Below are 21843 nucleotides of genomic sequence, written 5' to 3'. Positions count from 1 at the left end.
ACTGATATTTTTCCCTCTATTTTTCTTTTTTTTTTTTGCTGGAAGTTCGTCAATATCCGCCAACCTTTAAGAGACATCATGCAGCCAGGCCTCTCGGCTTGTGGCCACACCGTCCTGAATGCGCCCGATCTCGTAAGATCTCGGAAGCTAAACGGGGCAGGGCCTGGTCAGTACTTGGATGGCTGACCTCCTAGAAATACCAGGTGCTGCAAGCTTTTTACGTCTCCTGGGTAACTTCATCGTAGCTCTTAAAACTCTCTTTCTGTCTGGAGGAGACATAATTGAAGTATTGTACACGTACCCAGCTACTGTCAACACCCTTTGCTGCACTGATATTTTTCCATCCATTTTTCTTTTTTTTTTTTTTTTTTTTTTTTTGCTGGAAGTTCCGTCAATACCCGCCAACCTTTAAGAGACATCATGCAGCCCGGCCTCTTGGCTTGCAGCCACACCGTCCTGAACGCCCCCGATCTCATCAGATCTTGGAATTTAAACGGGGCAGGGCCTGGTCAGTACTTGGATGGGTGACCTCCTGGAAATGCCAGGTGCTGCAAGCTTTTTACGTCTCCTGGGTAACTTCATCGTAGCTCTTAATACTCTCTTTCTGTCTGGAGGAGATATAATTGAAGAATTGTACACGTACCCGGCTACTTTCAAAACCCATTACTGCACTGATATTTTTATCTCCATTTTTCTTTTTCTTTTTTTTTTTTTTTTTTTTTTTTTGCTGGAAGTTCCGTCAATACCCGCCAACCTTTAAGAGACATCATGCAGCCAGGCCTTTCGGCTTGCGGCCACACCATCCTGAATGCGCACGATCTCATCAGATCTCGGAAGCTAAATGGGGCAGGGCCTGGTCAGTACTTGGATGGGTGACCTCCTGGAAATACCAGGTGCTGCAAGCTTTATACGTCTCCTGGGTAACATCATCGTAGCTCTTTATACTCTCTTTCTGTCTGGAGGAGATATAATTGAAGAATTGTACACGTACCCGGCTACTATCAAAACCCTTTGCTGCACTGATTTGTTTCTCTCCATTTTTCTTTTTTCTTATTTTTTTTGCTGGAAGTTCCATCAATACCCGCCAGCCTTTAAGAGACATCATGCAGCCAGGCCTCCTTGTTTGCGGCCACACCGTCCTGAACGTGCCCGATTTCGTCAGATCTCGGAAGCTGAACGGGGCAGGGCCTGATCAGTACTTGGATGGGAGACCTCCTGGAAATACCAGGTGCTGCAAGCTTCTTACGTCTCCTGGGTAACTTCATCATAGCTCTTAATACTCTCTTTCTGTCTGGAGGAGATATAATTGAAGAATTGTACACGTACCCGGCTACTTTCAACTCCCTTTGCTGCACTGAAATTTTTCACTCCATTTTTCTTATTTCTTTTTTTTTTGCTGGCAGTTCCGGCAATACCCGCCAGCCTTTAAGAGACATCATGCAGCCAGGCCTTTTGGTTTGCGGCCACACCGTCCTGAACGCGCCCAATCTCATCAGATCTCGGAAGCTAAACGGGGCAGTGTCTATTCTGTACTTGGATGGGAGACCTCCTGGAAATACCAGGTGCTGCAAGCTTCTTACGTCTCCTGGGTAACTTCATCATAGCTCTTAATACTCTCTTTCTGTCTGGAGGAGATATAATTGAAGAATTGTACACGTACCCGGCTACTTTCAACTCCCTTTGCTGCACTGATATTTTTCCCTCCATTTTTCTTTTTTCTTCTTTATTTTGCTGGAAGTTCTGTCAATATCCTCCAGCCTTTAAGAGACATCATGCAGCCAGGCATCTCGGCTTGTGGCCACACCATCCTGAATGCGCACGATCTCGTCAGATCTCGGAAGCTAAACGGGGCAGGGCCTGGTCAGTACTTAGATGGGAGACCTCCTGGAGATACCAGGTGCTGCAAGCTTTTTACATCACTTGGGTAACTTCATCGTAGCTCTTAATACTCGCTTTCTGTCTGGAGGAGATATAATTGAAGTATTGTACACATACCCAGCTACATTTAACACCCTTTGCTGCACTGATATTTTTCCCTCCATTTTTCTTATTTCTTTTTTTTTTGCTGGAACTTCCGTCAATACCCGCCAGCCTTTAAGAGACTTCATACATCCAGGCCTCTTGGCTTGCGGCCACACCGTCCTGAACGCGCCCGATCTCGTCAGATCTCGGAAGCTGAACGGGGCAGGGCCTGGTCAGTATTTGGATGGGTGACCTCCTGGAAATACCAGGTGCTGCAAGCTTTTTTCGTTACTTGGGTAACTTCATCGTAGCTCTTAATACTCTCTTTCTGTCTGGAGGAGATATAATTGAAGTATTGTACACGTACCCGGCTACATTCAACACCCTTTCCTGCACTGATATTTTTCCCTCCATTTTTCTATTTTTTTTTTAAAAAAATTTCTTGGATGTTCCGTCAATACCCGCCAGCCTTTTAGAGACATCATGCAGCCAGGCCTCTAGGTTTGCAGCCACACCGTCCTGAACGCGCCCGATCTCATCAGATCTCGGAAGCTAAACGGGGCAAGACCTGGTCAGTACTTGAATGGGAGACCTTCTGGAAATACCTGGTGCTGCAAGCTTTTTAGTCTCCTGAGTAACTTCATTGTAGCTCTTAATACTCTCTTTCTGTCTGGAGGTGTTATAATTGAGGATTTGTACACGTACCCGGCTACTTTCAACACCATTTGCTGCACTGGTATTTTTCCCTCCATTTTTCTTTTTTTTGCTGGAAGTTCCGTCAATACCCGCCAGCCTTTAAGAGACATCATGCAGCCAGGCTTTTTGGCTTGCGGCCACACCGTCCTGAACGCGCCCGATCTTGTCAGATCTAGGAAGCAAAACGTGGCAGGACCTGGTCAGTATTTGGATTGGTGACCTCCTGGAAAAACTAGGTACTGCAAACTTTTTACGTCTCCTGGGTAACTTCATCGTAGCTCTTAATACTCTCTTTCTGTCAGGAGAAGATACAATTGAAGAAATGTACACGTACCCGGCAACTTTCAACACCCTTTGCTGCACTGATATTTTTCCCTCCATTTTTCTTTTTTCTTTTTTTTTTTGCTGGAAGGTCCGTCAAAACCCGCCCGCCTTTAAGAGACATCATGCTGCCAGGCGTCTCGGCTTGCGGCCACGCCGTCCTGAACGCGACTGATCTCATCAGATCTCGGAAGCTATACAGGGCAGGGCCTGGTCAGTACTTGGATGGGTGACCTCCTGGAAATACCAGGTGCTGCAAGCTTTATACGTCTCCTGGGTAACATCATCGTAGATCTTAATACTCTCTTTCTGTCTGGAGGAGATATAATTGAAGAAATGTACACGTACCCGGCTACTTTCAACACCCTTTGCTGAACTGATATTTTTCCCTCCATTTTTCTTTTTTTATTTGCTGGAAGTTCCGTCAACACCCGTCAGCCTTTAAGAGACATCATGCAGCCAGGCCTCTCGGCTTGCGGCTACACCGTCCTGGACGCACCCCGTCTCGTCAGATCTCGGAAGCTAAACGGGGCATGGCCTGGTCAGTACTTGGATGGGAGATCTCCTAGAAATACCAGGTGCTGCAAGCTTTTTACGTCTCCTGGGTAACTTCATCGTAGCTCTTAATACTCTCTTTCTGTCTGGAGGAGATATAATTGAAGAATTGTACACGTTCCCGGCTACTTTCAACACCCTTTCCTGCACTGTTATTTTTCCCTCCATTTTTTTATTTTTTTATTTTTTATTTTTTGCTGGAAATTCCGTCAACACCCGTCAGCCTTTAAGAGACATCATGCAGCCAGGCATTTCGGCTTGCGGCCACACCGTCCTGAACGTGCCCGGTCTCGTCAGACCTTGGAAACTAAACGGGCCAGGGCCTGGTTAGTACTTGGATGGGTGACCTCCAGGAAATACCAGGTGATGCAAGCTTTTTACGTCTCCTGGGTATCTTCATCGTAGCTCTTAATACTCTTTATCTGTCTGGAGGAGATATAATTGAAGTATTGTACACTTTGTCTTAGGGACAGTCTGGCTAGCAGTGACTGAGTGGTTGACAGACGACAAGCAACGGAATGTACGTGCTCTGTGATGTCATAGCAGTCAGCTGAGAGAGGCTCGTGATGTCATCGCTGAGCTGTCTGTCTGTCTGTCTGTCTCTCTCTCTCTCTTTCTCTCTCTCTCTCTCTCTCTCTCTTCCTCTCAATTCAATTCATTTGTATTGTCAAAGCAATTGGACATACATACATATATATATATATATATATATATATACATACATACATACATCCATACATGCTAGAAAGTCATTACTATGTTATCTTAAAGGCTAACTAAGCAGAACATATATCATTATAGAACAGAGTTCATAGGTCAACACATGGTTTTAGGGAACAGGCACGTAGGTCATACCGTTTGACAATGTCTCCAAGGTTCTCATCGTAAATAACAAACAGAAATCAAACTATCTTCTGGGCTGACCTTCTAGCTTGACCGTATCTTTCTTAAGTATACAAGAGAGAAAAACAGGTGTAAGAAAATAATTTCTAATTTTCCTTCTACACATATATACATACATACATACATATGTAGCGTTATGTTGGGTGTATTTGGATAAGAGCATTTGGGCTCTGAGCTGAAGCACTGATCTAAAGAAGACCTCTCCCCCCCCAAAGTTATCAGATTTCCTTAGCTCATCAGCTTGGAACTGGTTTGCATCAAAGTGACAGTTTTGGGGAGGATGGCACCGAGAAGAGGCCAAATAGTTTGGAATTCTGCTATGAGATGTCTGGAGAAAGGGGCCTGTAGGTGATAAAAACTCTTTGAAGTGGATGAGAGCCGAAATCCCGACATAGAGCTACGAACCCAGGCCAACCGGCATTTCCAAAAGATGGCATGGATTGACATCAGTCATAAATAAAGCCTCCCTCCAATAGGACACTGGGGGCTGAAACCGAAATCCAATCTCAAGAACTCAGGGACCAATCACCTACTGATCTGACAGACTATAAGGAACAGCGGACAGTCTTTCTCTCTCTCTCTCTCTCACCTGAACCAGAAACTCGCTGCCACAGCTCAACCTGTAGCTCTGTTGCCAGAACCGGAATCAGAAACCAACCAAGTCTTTGCCGGCAACAGAAGAGTTAAACTATGAGAAGGAGATTGAGCGAAGAATTATTTTAAAGGACTTTATTAAATAAATAACTTCACAGACCCACCTGATCAGTGGAGTTTTACAGCTGGACAATTGACTAAGTCGACTGAATACGAAAGTGTCAGTCACTTAAATAGCTATTTGAGTCTTAAGAAACTTGACCCTTGGAACAAACAGGGCCCTGCTTTCCTCAAAGACTTCGTCTTCAAGTAACTACGGTGGAACCATGCTTACAAAGAAGATTTTGTGCACAACCTTGGAGCCTTCAAACCAATGGAAAATCTGTTTGGAAACGACTCTACATTCCCGAAACCCCAACTTCCAGGTGCATCGACTGAGTGGAAGTTCTTGGACAAAGCCGAACCGGACTGCCTTTGTTCCAAACCACACGGACCTCGTGCCGTGTGCTGTTATCTGAGCCCGAAGCCAGAGAGGCCTCTCTGCGACGAAGTTCACATAAGTTTAACAGTTTGGAGTTTGTGATTCATGACATTTGAGAAATCAATTAGAAATGTTAATCTGTGATTCATAACTCTAGAATGTGTAATATCATTTAGTTTTCTTAAATATAAATGTGAGTTGCATTAAACTGTTTTGTTGATAATTTTAGAAATAAAATCTGTCAACGCCGAGAAATATCTTCTCATTCCTGTTTAACTGTTTAGTCTGAAATTGACACAAGTTAATAGACATTAGATTATTGGTGGCCCTGCCTATCCTTAATCATTGAATAATAATCAGTTAAGGGAAATTGTGGTAACAAATAGGATCTTTCTCGGCACCTAAACGTAAATGAGACTGATATATATATAACGAGAAGTTACCTGACATAAATACTAACCTGCGTAGTTATTTAATGTCTGACTAATAATACTAACGAGAGACTCACCTTCGTCTTACTAACCGGTATTGTAGTCAATGTGTTTATAACCTTTTTTGTTTAACGATTTGTTAAACGGAATGTACGTGCTCTGTGATGTCATAGCAGTAAGCTGAGAGAGGCTCGTCATGTCATCGCTGAGCTGGCTGGCTGGCTCTCTGTGTGTGTGTGTGTGTGTGTGTGTGTGTCTCTCTGTCTGTCTGTCTGTCTGTCTCTCTCTCTCTCTCTTACTCTCTCTCTCTCCCTCTCAATTCAATTCATTTGTATTGTCAAAGCAATTGGACATGCATACATACATACATATATATGGAAAATAAACAATATGTGTACATCTCTTTCTGCATTAGTGGTGCCCTCACAGATGTGCAAGTTACATGACAGACAGACAGACAGACAGACACACACACACTTTCACACACAGACAGACAGACACAGACACACACAGAAACACACACACATACTTTGACAGACAGACAGACAGACACACGCATATTATGGGTCTTTGTTGGGTAGTGAAATGGGTAGCATCAGTCGCAGTGTGGGTAATGTCAGGGAGCCAATCATAGTCCCCGTTATTTGCATATCGTGGCGCAAAGCATTCTGGGAAAAGCAACTAAACACGTTTAGTCATGTATTTGTCCATAGTTTACACATGAGATGAAAGAGACAGTATGACGTATTGAGCACCTGGGATTCCTCATGTGTATGTGAGGGGCAGAGGAACCGGATCCCAAGTGTGCGTCCCAGGTGCTATAGGTTTCAAAGCATGCAGGGGAATAGGCACCCCACCCTGACACTTAAAGAAGACTGGATAGGGAGATATAAATAGCAATGGGGAGACTCTTGTACTTGGTGTGGCTCTATCCATATAGTGGGGCCAGCAGGTGCAGCAATAGAAGCTCAGCCTGGGGAGACTGGATTTAGCATTTCCTCTCCATTTTGATAACTATCCATAATCATTTCTGCAAAATACTTCTATGATACCTATGTATGTTTTTTACTTGTACTATATTATACTATCAAGTATCAGTGTACACATACAATGTGACCTGTTACATTAATACAGAGGCCACGGAAGGCCAGATCACTAATAGCCACTGTCCCCTGATATTACACTTTTTTACAATCACTTTGGCACTCATTTCAGAACCTTGATGTCATTTTTCAAAACTCTAGACACTAAACTCACACCCGATGATCAAAATGCACATTTTTCAAAACTCTAACACTTTTTTACAATTGCTTGGATACAATACACATCAACCTCAGATCATTTGTTCATTGAACTAAAATGACACAACTTAACATCAAAGTATTACCATTTCAAAATGCAATTCACACATTACATCTGAGATCACTGTCTATTCATTTCATTACAAAGATCTAACTATCAATTGATACAGCTGCTCAAAATGATAAGTGACTGTTGCATTACTCTTAATGCATAATTTTATGGAAACTGACAAACAATATTCCATGTTTCGATCATGAAAGTTTCAGGATAATGAGATCCATTGACATCAATAAACGAGGAGCATGAACCAGTTGGACTACATTATCTATGGATGTAATATTTCATCATCATTCATCATCATGTAGCACTTTTCCACACCATGTTTGCAGTGTGGAAGGAAAGTTAGAAATTCTTTCTCTAATACCTGTTTTTCTCTCTTGTATACTTAAGAAAGATAAGGTCAAGCTAGAAGGTCAGGCCAGAAGGTAGTTTGATTTCTGTTTGTTATTTACGATGAGAATCTTGGAGACAATGTCAAACAGTATGATTGAAGTGCCTGCTCCCTAATCCATGTGTTGATCTATGAACTCTGTCCTATAATGATATAAATTCTGCTTAGCTAACTTTTAAGATAACATAGTAATGACTTTCTGATTATAACCAGCTCTTTGATTTTTGTGTATAAAAGCTCTGACTGTTAAAATGAAGGCAGAGCGACTTTGGGATCTACTTGAGTCACTGTTCCTCTCCACGCTGCGTGTATTAAAGGCATTGCAACTAACGCTCCAACCTGGTTGAAGATGATTGTTCTTCCACATCAGATTTGACATAACTGTATGTATGCAGGCCCTTGTAATTGCTTTTCCAATACTGCCAACTGGTTATTGATGATTGATTTCACATTGTGGTACGAGTATCGAGTGAATTGAGTGCTATCCACCCCAGCAACACAGTGATAACATGGAGCCGGCAGGTCATCCAGGTCACAATAGAGGTCAAGCAGTGGGAGGAGGAAGACGTGGTGGTCAAAGGAATGGAAGGGGACATGCACCCCTTCTGAGAGGTGGTCGTGGGCCTCGTCATAGAGGAGGGCTTAGGCCTCACCAGAGAGGCAGCCATGGGCCTCATTTGAGAGGTGTTGGGGGAACGTGGTAGAGGACAAGGCCACGGACCAGACAGCGGCAGCAACAGCAAATAGTGTCCAGTGAAATCCGAGAAATAGTTGTAGAGCATGTTGTAAATCATGGCATGACCATGACTGAGGCAGCTACAATGATTCAATCAAACCTCAGAATCAACTCAGGATCAACTGTGGCCTCAATCATCAGAAATTTCCGTACTGAGAAGCGGCAAGTCTTCAGCATGCACTAAACATTAGGCTACTCTCAATTGTCAAATGACTGTATACTGCATACCAATGTGTAGCACAGAGTATAGTGTGCCTTTTGAAAGAAATGCAGACAGAGTGAAGCAGCTGATGACTGAGTATGTTCAGGTATGTTCAGTTTCAAGATGCCTCTTGTGAAAAATGGTTGTGAGAACCTGAACCTGAACACAGGGCTGATGGAAATTCAGAAGTACAGTAATCAATCCTTTGTTTTACACTAAGCCAGGTGAGGAACACTGCAGTTGACATTTTACTGTAGTTTTGTTCTTTTTTGTAGCTAATTATTGTTGCATGGATTCAAAGAAACCTATGGTGTGATTTGATTGTATTGCATCAATACATTTCAGATTTTGTTCAATGATTCCACTGTGTCTGTAGTATTCTCTCTACTAGTCCTTTTACAGTGATGTATTTATGTGTAGTACCATAATGAAACATGTATCACATATTTTGTACTACAATATTTAATGATTGTACGAACAACTACACAGTGAAACTATCGGTATCTTCTGTGTGGGTGATCTAAATAAATGTTACTATGGTATTTCATGATAAATGAATTATTTGAACCAACAAGTCTGCAAGTGCAAGGTTTCTTTAAAGATATGAATGCACAATGCAATGTTTTGAACATTGGACAGCCTGTGTTACAAGTGATGACCGTTTTGAGTTTTGTGTCTAGAGTTTTGAAAAATGACATCAAGGTTCTGAAATTAGTGACAAAGTGATTGTAAAAAACTGTATATTCATCCTATTTAATGTGCTCTTTTAAAATGTACTTTTCTTTTTTATGTTGCCATTTCTGTTCTACCAATGTTTCAGTTGTTAGCCAAAGATTGACAGAGTACATCTCATACACACAGGCCAGACAGCAAGGATTTCTTTTTGAAATTCAATTACAAATGCTGCATGAACTCATCAATACGATTAGAGCTCCTGAAAGCAATATAACTAACTCACTCTACAGCATCTCATTAGCAGTGAAAAGAAACCAAGAAAGTTGGGACAGTCGACTGTTTACCACTATGTAACATCACCTTTTCTTTTAATAACACTTATTAAGCACTTGGGCACTGAAGACACCACTTGGTTAAGTTTAGCAAGTGGGATTTCCCCCCATTCATCCATTATGCATTTCCTCAGCTGCGCAACTGCACAGGGCCTTCGTTGTCTTAATTTGCACTTCATAGTGCGCCACACATTCTCAATTCGGAGACAGGTCAGGACTGCAGGCAGGCCATGCTAGCACCCGCACTCTCTGCCTACGCAACCATGCGCTTGTAATCTGGGCAGAATGTGGTTTGGCGTTATCCTGCTGAAAAATGCAGGGATGTCCCTGGAAAAGACGATGTCTGGATGGCAGCATATGTTGCTCCAAAATGTGTACATCTCTTTCTGCAAAAATGGTGCCCTCACAGATGTGCGAGTTACATGACAGACAGACACTCATACACACTGTCACACCCACACACACACACACACTTTCACAGACAGACACACGCACACACACTCACTTTCACACAGAGACAGACACACAAACACAGAGACAGACACACACACACTCACTTTCACACAGAGACACACAAACACATACACTTTCACACAGACACACACACACATACATACATACATACATACATATATAAGGAAAAGAAACAATACATTTAAAAATCACAAAAAGATGTAATAAAGTACAGAAAATCTAAATGTAATAAAATGTGATCTTTAATACACACAAATATGTATGGCTGGTCGGATGCGTCTTGGACTCGGGTTCCTCTTCATTACGTATAATGCTTTTGCCTTTTGCTATAGCTTTCCGTGGAGGGGATCGTGGGTGAGTTTGTACCATTCTTGGGAGGCTCTGCCTTGTTGGGGCGGAGCTGTAATCCAGGTGAACAGCAGATCGGACATAGGTGGGCATGTGGGCGGAGGAGGAAGGCCGGTCAAGCAAATAAGCTTGCTAAGGTACGCAGCAGCAGCAAGCAGCCCCACCATCCAGTCAGCCAGCCAGTCTGGCTGGCAGTGACTGAGTGGTTGACAGACGGCAAGCAACGGAATGTACGTGCTCTGTGATGTCATAGGAGTCACCTGAGAGAGATGTTTGTGATGTCATCGCTGAGCTGGCTGGCTCTGTGTGTCTTGCTGGCTGTGTGTGTGTGTGTGAGAGAGAGAGAGACTTTTTGACTTTTATCAGACTTCATTGCCTGTTTGCAACACGCAATAATTCATACAAAAGAAAATAAATAAATAAATAAAAAATAGTGTTCCCCTTTGTTTGTCTCCCCCCAACAAGCATTAACTCCGCCACTGATCTGTACACTTTTAAAGAAAGCAACCCAATACACACAACAAAACAACCATCAAATACTAAACCCTATAAATGAATTACATAATAAAAACCAACTCCCCGTCATACAATTCACAAAGGGCATCATTAATACACCAGACCTGTTCAAAACTCTCCAAATCATTCATCAGCCTGTAATAGTTAAACTCTAGTCTGACTCTGCACTTGACCAGCATGGCAAACACTCTCACTGCATCCTCACTGCCCTCCCCACACACTCTGTTCTTCCTAGTCTTATAGACGGCCATTTTAGCCTGGCCCAGCAAGAAGTTTACCAGCTGGTCCACATGTTTGGTCTTTCTGGTGTATCGCGCCCCTAAAATAAAAACCTTTGTGTTAAAAATCAGGTTAAGATCAGTAAAAAGACGAGTTAAAAGACTAAAAATGGGTGACAACCGAGAGCAAGTGCTGAAACAGTGAAACACGGTCTCTCTCTGAGCACAGAATGGGCAGGCGTCGGACACAGCAGGGTTAAGAACAGTAATAAAAGAATTGACAGCAATAATGGTGTGTAACACCCTCCACTGCAGATTGCCAGCTCTCTTATTGAGGGGGGCTTGTACAGGCTTCTCCAGGCGGGCGCAGTGTCTTCCCCCAGCCCCAGCCTGTAAAGTAATTTTAGGAATCACAAAGAAACAGTTGAAAGTGCTAAATAAGTATTTTGATGCACCATATTAATTTAGGAAATTTACATGTTGTTTTTCATCAGCTTCTGTATCTGATGGCTCCACATCACTGGCTGGATTGACAGCAACGACACTCTAAAAAAAGAAGTGTTAAGTTTGAGCATTCAGGACTTGTTTTGAAGATCCTGAATATCACTGGTCCACAATTTATCTGTGAAACTATGGGTTAATCTCCATATACAAAATACTTTTCACACACACTTTAAATTTACAACTAAATTTACATGTTGATGTCTTTCGTCAGCTTCTGTATTTGATGGCTCAATATAACTGGTTGCATTAACAGCAACGGCACACTACAAGAAAATAACATTATATTTAAACATTCAGGACTGGTTTAGCATCACCTCGAATATCCCTAGCCCTTGAGGTCGATTGTTATTGTGGTCTTCAAGACCAGTGCTTCTCAACCTTAGTCCTGGAGGAGGCCCACTGTCTGCTGATTTTCATTACAACAACATTGTAGGTTATATCAGTGACTGTGGTCCTAAAGTACCCCTAAGCCTGCTGTTTTTTTTCCAGTTGAGCTCTTAATTACCTAATTGGCTTAACTGAAGCCATTTAACCCTTTTCCCAGGTCTTTGGTTGTTGATGAGTTACAAAGAGCTGGATTGTGGCCCGCCATGACTGGAAGTGAAGAACACTCACTCTAGGCCTTTAACTTAATGTTCATATGTAGGGGCCTATCCATCTGATTTGTTTTTGCACATTTATTAACAGAAAAATTGATGGTACGTGAAATCATCTGAGCTGAAAAACATAATGTTCCACCAATAATAAAATAAATGTATTAATTAAAATTATAGAGATAATAGAATGTTCACAGATTATTAGTTCAGAAAATAAATTTTTTTTTTTTATCTTAAATAGAATTAACACTCAAATCAGTTGTAGGGTAAACAAGGTCTATTTTTTGGATTGATTTTATAATTATACATGTATGGCTGCATGAAGCTTACCTGAGAATCTGATATTTTAGTAACTTTGTTGCTTCTTGTTGGGTAGTCCACGTTTGCCGCCGTTCTTTTTCTGTAAATGTAAATCAAAAGGCAATAATTACATACTGTAATTAAAATACAAAAAGTATAAACATTGTATTATTATTTTTGTATCCTGTTTCTCCATCTCGATGCTGATCTTTTTGGAATTGCATATCTAGGTTTACTTAAATACTGTTTATAAGATTGTAAACTCATCATCCAAATTTCTTCATTTGCCAAACTTTATGTAGTGCGCTTGCAGTTTCAGAAGAAGAAAAAAAACTGTAACAGATGGGATATGTAGTACTTTATACTCGAGTGGTCTATGCGATTACACCCTGTTGGTGTTATTAAGAACGCCGAGTACCAGAATGCAGAGCGGGACTGTTTTTTGTGCCGTGACTTGTCGGGGGAAAAAGGCGCAGAAAAAACGGACGAGAAGGTGAAGGTAGTATGGCGGTGATGCACGCGTTGGTGAAGTGGGAAAGCGGGGTCGACAAAGACTCTTACAGCGTGATTCCCACTGCTTGCTTTCGCAATTTTGATTTATTCAGCATTGCTGATGATGACGAAGAGACGACTCGAAACTTCAGAGCAGAGTGGAGAGACACGAACAAACCTCCAAAAGGTGGATGGCATGTCCATGAAGCGCAGATCATTATGACTGGTAACAATGTTTATTTAAAAAAAAAACATTAAAGTCTTTACATGCTATTTGATATATACAATCACAGTATATTTGAAATGAATGTTTAAGTTATTAATGTGTTGTACGTCTAACATACTCTTATAACATGGTAGGTGGTGGTGAGGGCGCTAAAAACTCGTCATACTTGACTGGCATTTGTAAGAACGATTTATTGTGTGTTGTGCTTTACAATAAAATCCCCCAAATCACAAAATAAATTAAACCAGATATAATTTAACTTCAGTTTTGATTCAGTGTTGGCTGTTCATCTTAATTTGTATGGTCAAAGCACAGTATTTTTATGACAAATAAATATAATCCCCAAATATCTGTGGACATAATGCAGGGTTTTATTTATTTTATTTTTATTTTAGGAAAAGAAGGCGAACTAAGAAGAAAACTTAATGACCTAACAAAAATGCCCTGTCCTAAAATGAAGAGAGTACCTAAACCAAACAAAAAACTTCAAATTTCAGATGATAGTGACCTTGATGAACCACAGTTACCGGTGAGATAATTACTGCAAATATTAAATAAATGTATTGCAGGATTGTTTTTTTTTAATCATATTCATATATATATATATATATATATATATATATTTTCATTTTAAACTCTTTTCCTCTCTGAATACAGCACAAAATAAGAAAGAAAACCGATGGAGCTTCAAGAATTAGATCCCGTCATATTCTACAGACATTTAAAGAGTCCAGTGAAGTTGAGCTACAGCAAAACGTTAAGCAGCTCGAAAAGGAAAACACAAGACTTAAAAATGAAAACCAATGTCTTCGAAACCGTATGGTTGATGGTAAGTTTTTTTATTTATAGCAAATAATTCCTTACCTTGATAAATGTTATTCTTCAGTAATTTAGATTCCAGAGTAATGTATTATAGTTGATCATACTGAAGTAATCTAGAACCACAATACAGACTCTTAATGTGCACTGTCTAATAGTTTAATAATACTGATTATTAAATAAAGTTTTTCAACATAACTTCATAATCCTACATTAATGACTATATGCATTACATTAGACCTGGAAATTCTTGTATTTTATCTTTTTTATTTTTTTCGTAGCTAATGTTAATGACCCACAAAAAGGTCAGTTTGCCAATAACATAGAGCAAGTCTCTCAAGTATAATTGCAGGCATTGATGGTTTTGTTTTCACTTTGCATTAAATATATTACTAGAAATGATTATCATTTAATACTAAGGTTTTTTTCTCCAGAGATTCCAGACCTTTTGGACAATCTGAAAAAAATTGTAACAAAAGCCACATTTATCAGCAATGAAGACAAAAGTGTGTCACCATCAAGTGGTTCTGACAGCCCCACAGCAAATTGTTCTGAATCTGACAAAGAATCACCAAAACAGGTATAACACTCTTGGTCTACAATATTACAAAGACAAGGTAAAAATATATATATTGAAAACAAATATTGGTTGTAAACAATCTAATGATGCTACATTATCAGTTATATTCATAGTTATAGTTGATAATAAGAATGTAATTGAATTATGGGTGTCACAGATTCACTGACTTTATTATGTCTGTAAATTAATAAACTTAGAATTGAGACATACTGTGGTCTTTAATAACACATTTCTGTAACAAAATCACAGCCTTACTGATAATGTATTCCACTTAACATAATATAAGAATAGTTTGGGGATAAACTTGTTTTTTATTTACCATTGTCTTTTAGGTGGAAATATTCCCAGGCACTGGAGTTTACATTGACAAACTGTCCTGGATCCTTGCAGAGAGGTGCAGCACGAATACGTCATATGCAAGAACCCTGACGGTTGCTGTCTTTGACTTTCCAACATTACTAAAGAGCAATCTTCGTGGTGGTGGCAGCAAGAGAGATCCAACTTCGGAGACATTAAGATCCTCATTGATGTTATTGAGGATCATATACAGCTGCCTTCGGAAGGACACGACGTGTTTCAGTTGCGGGGCTTTGCAGCCCAGCGGGACCCTCTTAATGCCGGACATCAGCTGCCCGAGCCGGTGCGGATGAACGGAGGGACGTTAGACAGCGTTACCTTCCGGGCAGGAGCAGCGAGCGGCAACACCGGGGTGAAAGTGTCGTCTAACACTGTGCCATTAGCCACTAGCTGATTGAGCAGATCAGTGGTTTTTAAGAAGATAACAATGGCAGCAGACTTGATATTTTCACACCCTGCTACCTCCCCAACCGCTAACACACACTGCTCTAGGGGGCAGAACTGCACCGGAGCGATCTTGACTCCATGGCGTCGGGTCAGTTTTTCAAAAGACGCATTCAGGGGGTCCGACCCCCCGACCCGGGAAGAACTACCGGTACTCCCCCCTCCCCTCCCCTGTTCCCCCACAATAAGAAAAGCACTGAAAACAGAAGACAAAATAAACAAACTGAAAAAAGTAAAGCAACAAAAAAACGCAGCCAAAGGACAGAGCTCTCAGCAGCACTCCCGCTCACTGCAGACCCCTCCCACACACTCCCAGCTGAGAGAGAGAGAGAGAGAGAGAGAGAGAGTTAGTGTCTGTCTGTCTCTCTCTCTCTGTAGATGCATCATAGGGAACATATGTAACAATCTCTCTTTTTGTTTACCAAAAATGAGAATGAACGTATTTCAAGTGGGTGTTGCCTTGGTTGGAAACGTTTTAAGATTATTTATGAAGTGTAAAGTGGATTTGTCTCAGTTCTCCGTAGTTTTCAATGTATGTGCCATTCAGTAGCGTTCATGTTACAGATGTGCCCTATGCAGTGGTAGGGTCAATAAAATGTCAGTAAAACTTTATTTTAGCAATTATGGAGGGGAAGAACTGCAAATAGCGGGTCCCCACTAATTATCTAACTTACCAACAACGTTTCAAATTAGGTCTTGCGAAGCTGCCAAATAATGCTGTATAATCGTATGTGTCTTCATACACCGGCTGCTATAGTCTGATAGCTTTGATTATATATACATATTTTCTCGTGAACCACAAATGCTATTTGCTTGATTTTTACAGAGTATGTTATAAATACCATTGTTATGAAGCCTGACAAATTGTATGCTGTAATTATGAATATTTTCAAATCATTTGTTTGTTTTTCCTAACATGTTACAAATGTTCCCTATGTGAAAGATGCATTATATCTTAATAACGTCTAAACAATTAAAGATATACAGATTATTATTTTCGGTAAAGTTATAACACATTGCTATTAACTATGTGTGTCAGTAAAAGTTTAAAAAATCCTAATAATTTTTTATTGATCCTGCAAAATAGGTGTTTAGGGAACATTTGTAACATTAGGGTTACGATTTGCCATAGACGCGGAATGAGTTTGATTGTGATGTTAAATGGGGTTTAAAGACGCAGTCGCCTCGGTGCTGATTACTATTGCTGTGTTTCTCCACTTCTACTCCATGCTTGGGAACGCCCACATCCAGTGACGTCAAAACCGGTGGAAAAGCGGGCCGGTTCAAAAAAGATCAGCTGGATCCCAGGCCGAGCAGCAGCTCCGGCTCCAGCACCGGCACCATGTCGCTGGAAAAGCGCTAAGTGAGCTCACAGTGAGCTCAGTGTAATGTCTGCTCTGGTGAGCTCACAGTGTGACCTAGTCGTTAGTTCACGTCTTCACTGGGTAGTCCATGACAACTTAATTGACTCAATTCTTGGGCTTAATTGGTCAAAATGACCATTGGTTGAAGGTACTCAGGGACTGATGTGTAGAGAGACTTATTAAACCTGCAGGATTGTGGTTTTCCCAGAACAGAATTAACCAGTGTAGCGTTATGTTGGGTGTATTCTGATAAGAGCATTTTAGCTCTGAGCTGAAGCACTGATCTAAAGAAGACCTCTCCCCCCCAAATTTATCAGATTTCCTTAACTCATCAGCATGTGAACTGGTTTACATCAAAGTGACAGTCTTGGGAGGATGGCACCGAGAATGGGCCAAATAGCTTGGAATCCCTGCTGTGAGATGTCTGGGGAAGGGGGCCTGTAGGAAATAAAAACTCTTTGAAATGGACGAGAGCCGAAATCCCGACACAGAGCTACGAACCCGTGCCAAACGGCATTTCCAAAAGATGGCATGGATTGACATCAGTCATACATCAAGCCCCCCTCCAATAGGACACTGGGGGCTGAAGCCGAAATCCAATCTCACAAACTAAAGAACCAATCACCTATTGATCTGACAGGCGTATAAAGGGTAACGCACGGCATCTCTCTCTCTCTCTCACCTAAACCAGTAACTCGCTGCCACAGCTCAACTTGTATCTCTGTTGCCAGAACCGGAACCAGAAACCAACTAAGTCTTTACCAGCAACAGAAGGGTTAAACTGGGAGAAGGAGATTGAGCCGTACGAAGAATTCTTTTAAAGGACTTTATTAAATAAAGAACTTTACAGACTGCGCTGCCCGCCTGTGCCCAGCCATCCAGCTGGACAATTGACTAAGTCGACTGAATACGAAAGTCATTTAAATAGCTATTTGAGTCTTAAGAAACTTGACCCTTGGAACGAACAGGGCCCTGCTTTCCTCAAAGACTTTGTCTTCAAGTAACTACGGTGGAACCCTGCTTACAAAGAAGATTTTGTGCACAACCTTGGAGCCTTCAAACCAGTGGAAAATCTGTTTGGAAAAGACTCTACATTCGCGAAACCCCAACTTCCAGGTGCATCGACTGAGTGGAAGTTCTTGGACAAAGCCGAACCGGACTGCCTTTGTTCCAAACCACACGGACCTCGTGCCGTGTGCTGTTATCTGAGCCCGAAGCCAGAGAGGCCTCTCTGCGACGAAGTTCACATAAGTTTAACAGTTTGGAGTTTGTGATTCATGACATTTGAGAAATCAATTAGAAATGTTAATCTGTGATTCATAACTCTAGAATGTGTAATATCATTTAGTTTTCTTAAATATAAATGTGTGTTGCATTCAACTGTTTTGTTGATAATTTTAGAAATAAAATCTGTCAACGCCGAGAAATATCTTCTCATTCCTGTTTAACTGTTTAGTCTGAAATTGACACAAGTGAATAGACACCAGATTATAGGTGGCCCTGCCTATCCTTAATCATTGAATAATAATCAGTTAAGGGAAATTGTGGTAACAAGTAATGATAGGATCTTTCTCTCCACCTAAACGTTAATGAGACTGATATATATATAACGAGAAGTTACCTGACATAAATACTAACCTGCATAGTTATTGAATGTCTGACTAACAATACTAATGAGAGACTCACCTTCGTCTTACTAACCGGTATTGTAGTCAATGTGTTTATAACCTTTTTTGTTTAATGATTTGTGTGTTATCATATGCGATCCCATGGTCTTTGATTTGGTCACGGAAGTGATTTGTCTTTGATTTGTTGATCTAGAGTTGAATTTTAATTAGTTTTTCCCTTTTGTATAATTAGTGTAGTGCTACATTTAGTCTTTGTTTTTGAATAAATTTGACAATTTATATCTTTGGAATTGGTGTCTGCGTCCAATTATTACAGAAATTGAGTTCTACAAGATTCCAGGATTCGTGATAAGGTGATACTATAAATTCACTTATTTAATTGAATTTTATAAGTGTACCTTACGCTACACCTTTGACCACCACGTCTTCCTCCTCCCACTGCTTGACCTCTATTGTGACCTGGATCACCTGCCGGCTCCATGTTATCGCTGTGTTGTTGAGGTGGATAGCACTCATTTCACTCGATACTCGTACCACAATGTGAAATCAATCATCAATAACCAGTTGGCAGTATTGGAAAAGCAATTACAAGGGCCTGCATACATACAGTAATGTCAAATCTGATGTGGAAGAACAATTCCTTTATCCCTCTGTTCTCCACCAGGGTTGTGCTGTTCGCCTCGATTGGCAAGTTTGCAGTGTGAGGAGTGGATCCATGTCGTCGTTCCTAGGCACTTCACAGCTGTGTGGGTGGTCAGGAGCACCTGGTAGGGCCCTGTCCACCTGGGCTGTTGGGAGGACTTTCTCTTGTGTGCTTTGATATACACAGTCATCTTGCTGGAAGGGGTGGTAAACCTGCTGGGATGGTTCAGTCTGGGCGGCTTTCATCTGTGAATGGACAGCTTCGAAAGCACGTGTTAGTCCCATACAAAAAGACAACATAGCATCATCCATCAAGTGGATGTCCATTTCCCTTACAGACAATGGAGGAGTGATGGAGAGTCTCATAAGTCATCCCATAATAATCTCACACAGAGAAAGACCTGTTTTTCTCAATTTGCTGACGATTTCATTGTCATTAGGACTATAGGAAGGGGATCTGGACGTTTGAGTCCTGTTTGTTTGCATATATTAGACAGCTTATTCTTTAATATCCCATTTTGTTTCTCCACTGCTCCAGCTGACTGAGCCTGATGGGGCAGTGAAAATGTTGTTTACCTCGCAGGGCTTTGCATAGTTCCTGCACTATTGTCCCAGTGAAGTGAGTGTTCCTATCACTGGAAATTTCCCTGGAATGCGAAATCTACATATAACATCCCTTAACTGTATTTTTGCTACTTTTACTACTTCAGCCTTCCTACGGGATAGGCTTCAACCCATTTAGAACACCTATATATTATTACAAGTATATATTCATATCCACAACATTTAAGCTTTTGAACACAATCTATTTGCATATTGCAGGATTATGAGCTTGACAAATGTGGCAAGTTCTACAATATTGCTAAGCTGTTACTATAAAACCTGGGGCAAACCAATTTAAAAGACTGATGCACACATCCCCCCTTTGCCCGTGTGGCCAACACCATGCGCCACATGGGCAAACCAGGGAAAGAGTGCCTGTGAGGCAACCAATGCATTAGCAAATGTTTGAGCTCTCTTATGGAAGGTGCAGTGGCCAGTTGCAATTTCCTGGAGCTTTTACAGTGCATCTCAAATTAAATTTCATCCAGCCCCAGGTCATAAAAGTCAAACCCTAGTTACGACATACATAACACACACATTTTGTTGCTTCAAAGAGAATACAAAAGTCAGCAAAACATTCTTTTTTACAAATTCAGTTTGTAAACTGTATTGTACATATATTTGTTGCGTTTTGATTTATAAACATTATACATTGTACAAATCTTAAGTGAAGGGCAATGGACTGATTCTGACTTCATGGCTGTCATTCTATTCATTTGAATAATGTGACATCTCCACTAATAGTACATTATAAATTAAACTATCAATAGAAGAATATGTGCTACTGCGGACGTCATCTGAGCAGTTTCACAATATATTGTAGATTCCTATAATCTGGAAAACCTTTAATTATAGTATTTTAACTTATTTCTCCACTGAGTCAAGCATCACTTCAGCGTAGTGGACCTCAGCATTGGTCTGTTCAAGTTGCTGTGAGGCTGTCTTTAAAGCCGCGCCCTCGGCCTACTGTGTCTCAACAAGAACACCAGCATCTTCTCCATATGGGTCAGACATCGGTTCCTTCAGGACACGATTCATAATATGCATATCTGCCATGTGGAATAAATCAGTCTGAAGACACAATGTGTGGTTCACACAACATCAGAGATCGTCCTTATAAAAGGCATCTCTATCACATTAGTTGACATTCGCACAATCTATAAGGTTTCTAGTAAAGGGACAATTCAAAATAATAATAATCTTGATTCCAATTTATCTCATTTATCAAATTATTTCAGTACAGCACTCAGCTGTCGTCAGCAGCATCATATCTCCTGTGTTTATTGAATCAGCTTTACTTCCTAGTGTAGATACTCTTTTTGTGTGGAGTTGTCAAAGTTTCAAAACAATGTGCTTATCTTTGTCCTTTTATCTAACTTAAATACCTGAGAACATTACAATAACTATTACAGCAGCTCCTTCAACACCATAGTTAATAGTAGTTGGGTAAATGATGGCAGTTATTAATCTTTGTTTCTCAATTCATTTTTTACCAATAAACCATAATTTGAAATTATTTCCATACTCCTATTATTCCTATTTTCATTATTATTAGTTTTATGCGGTTGTCATCTAGTATGTGATGTATTCGTCTGTATCAACATCAATATTATTATCATTATTAATACAAGCAGTGTAAATTACCATTCATTACACTCTTGCTCTGTTTGTAATAAGTTATGAACCCTTACACGTACTTACAGTCTCTGCCTTGTCTCTGACTTCTCTCTCTCTCTCTCTCTCTCTCTCTCTCTCTCTCTCTCTCATCTCAGGCTGCTTGTCTGCTCAGGCGAACAGGGGGAGCAGAGGAGCACATACGGCCCTTGCCCCCTGCCCCCCTCTTCCTAATTGATAGGGTATTTCTGTTTGTGAAAGGACTATTTCCAAACAGTTTTATAACTTGCCATGACTATGTTTCATTAAATTAGTTATGTTACACCTTTAGTTATACCTGTAGTAACTTCATTATTTTCCCTCATATTCCAGTCAATCACCATCAGAGTCTCTCGTGGCAGTACATTTGTCTCACACAGAACAAACTCTCCTTTCTCAACCGCTTTCAATTTTGGATAACATCGCACTGCATCCCAA

The 21843-nt window shown here is 40.8% G+C and overlaps 3 non-coding genes and 10 pseudogenes across 3 annotated transcripts; all 13 read left to right on the top strand.

The window, feature by feature from the left end:
• Positions 1 to 96: 96 nt before the first annotated feature.
• On the top strand, positions 97 to 215 carry LOC136734714 (uncharacterized; annotated as a pseudogene).
• Positions 216 to 438: 223 nt separating this feature from the next.
• On the top strand, positions 439 to 557 carry LOC136734720 (uncharacterized; annotated as a pseudogene).
• Positions 558 to 786: 229 nt separating this feature from the next.
• On the top strand, positions 787 to 905 carry LOC136734610 (5S ribosomal RNA). Its single transcript, XR_010810586.1, has one exon. It is a non-coding gene; the product is annotated as a 5S ribosomal RNA (ribosomal RNA).
• Positions 906 to 1121: 216 nt separating this feature from the next.
• LOC136734803 (uncharacterized) lies at positions 1122 to 1240 on the top strand (annotated as a pseudogene).
• Positions 1241 to 1455: 215 nt separating this feature from the next.
• LOC136735050 (uncharacterized) lies at positions 1456 to 1574 on the top strand (annotated as a pseudogene).
• A 216-nt stretch (positions 1575 to 1790) lies between these two features.
• On the top strand, positions 1791 to 1909 carry LOC136734772 (uncharacterized; annotated as a pseudogene).
• Positions 1910 to 2124: 215 nt separating this feature from the next.
• Positions 2125 to 2243, top strand: LOC136734752 (5S ribosomal RNA). The gene has a single exon (XR_010810689.1). It is a non-coding gene; the product is annotated as a 5S ribosomal RNA (ribosomal RNA).
• A 220-nt stretch (positions 2244 to 2463) lies between these two features.
• Positions 2464 to 2582, top strand: LOC136734761 (uncharacterized; annotated as a pseudogene).
• Positions 2583 to 2787: 205 nt separating this feature from the next.
• LOC136734547 (uncharacterized) lies at positions 2788 to 2906 on the top strand (annotated as a pseudogene).
• A 216-nt stretch (positions 2907 to 3122) lies between these two features.
• LOC136734769 (uncharacterized) lies at positions 3123 to 3241 on the top strand (annotated as a pseudogene).
• A 209-nt stretch (positions 3242 to 3450) lies between these two features.
• Positions 3451 to 3569, top strand: LOC136735015 (uncharacterized; annotated as a pseudogene).
• A 221-nt stretch (positions 3570 to 3790) lies between these two features.
• Positions 3791 to 3909, top strand: LOC136734875 (uncharacterized; annotated as a pseudogene).
• Positions 3910 to 10397: 6488 nt separating this feature from the next.
• Positions 10398 to 10512, top strand: LOC136734567 (U5 spliceosomal RNA). Its single transcript, XR_010810543.1, has one exon. It is a non-coding gene; the product is annotated as a U5 spliceosomal RNA (small nuclear RNA).
• The last annotated feature ends 11331 nt before the right edge of the window (positions 10513 to 21843 follow it).

This window comes from Amia ocellicauda, unplaced genomic scaffold, assembly GCF_036373705.1.
Source record: "Amia ocellicauda isolate fAmiCal2 unplaced genomic scaffold, fAmiCal2.hap1 HAP1_SCAFFOLD_40, whole genome shotgun sequence".
NCBI lineage: Eukaryota > Metazoa > Chordata > Actinopteri > Amiiformes > Amiidae > Amia > Amia ocellicauda.
Note: the sequence above shows the minus strand (reverse complement) of the source record. Positions and strands in the feature narration are given on the sequence as shown.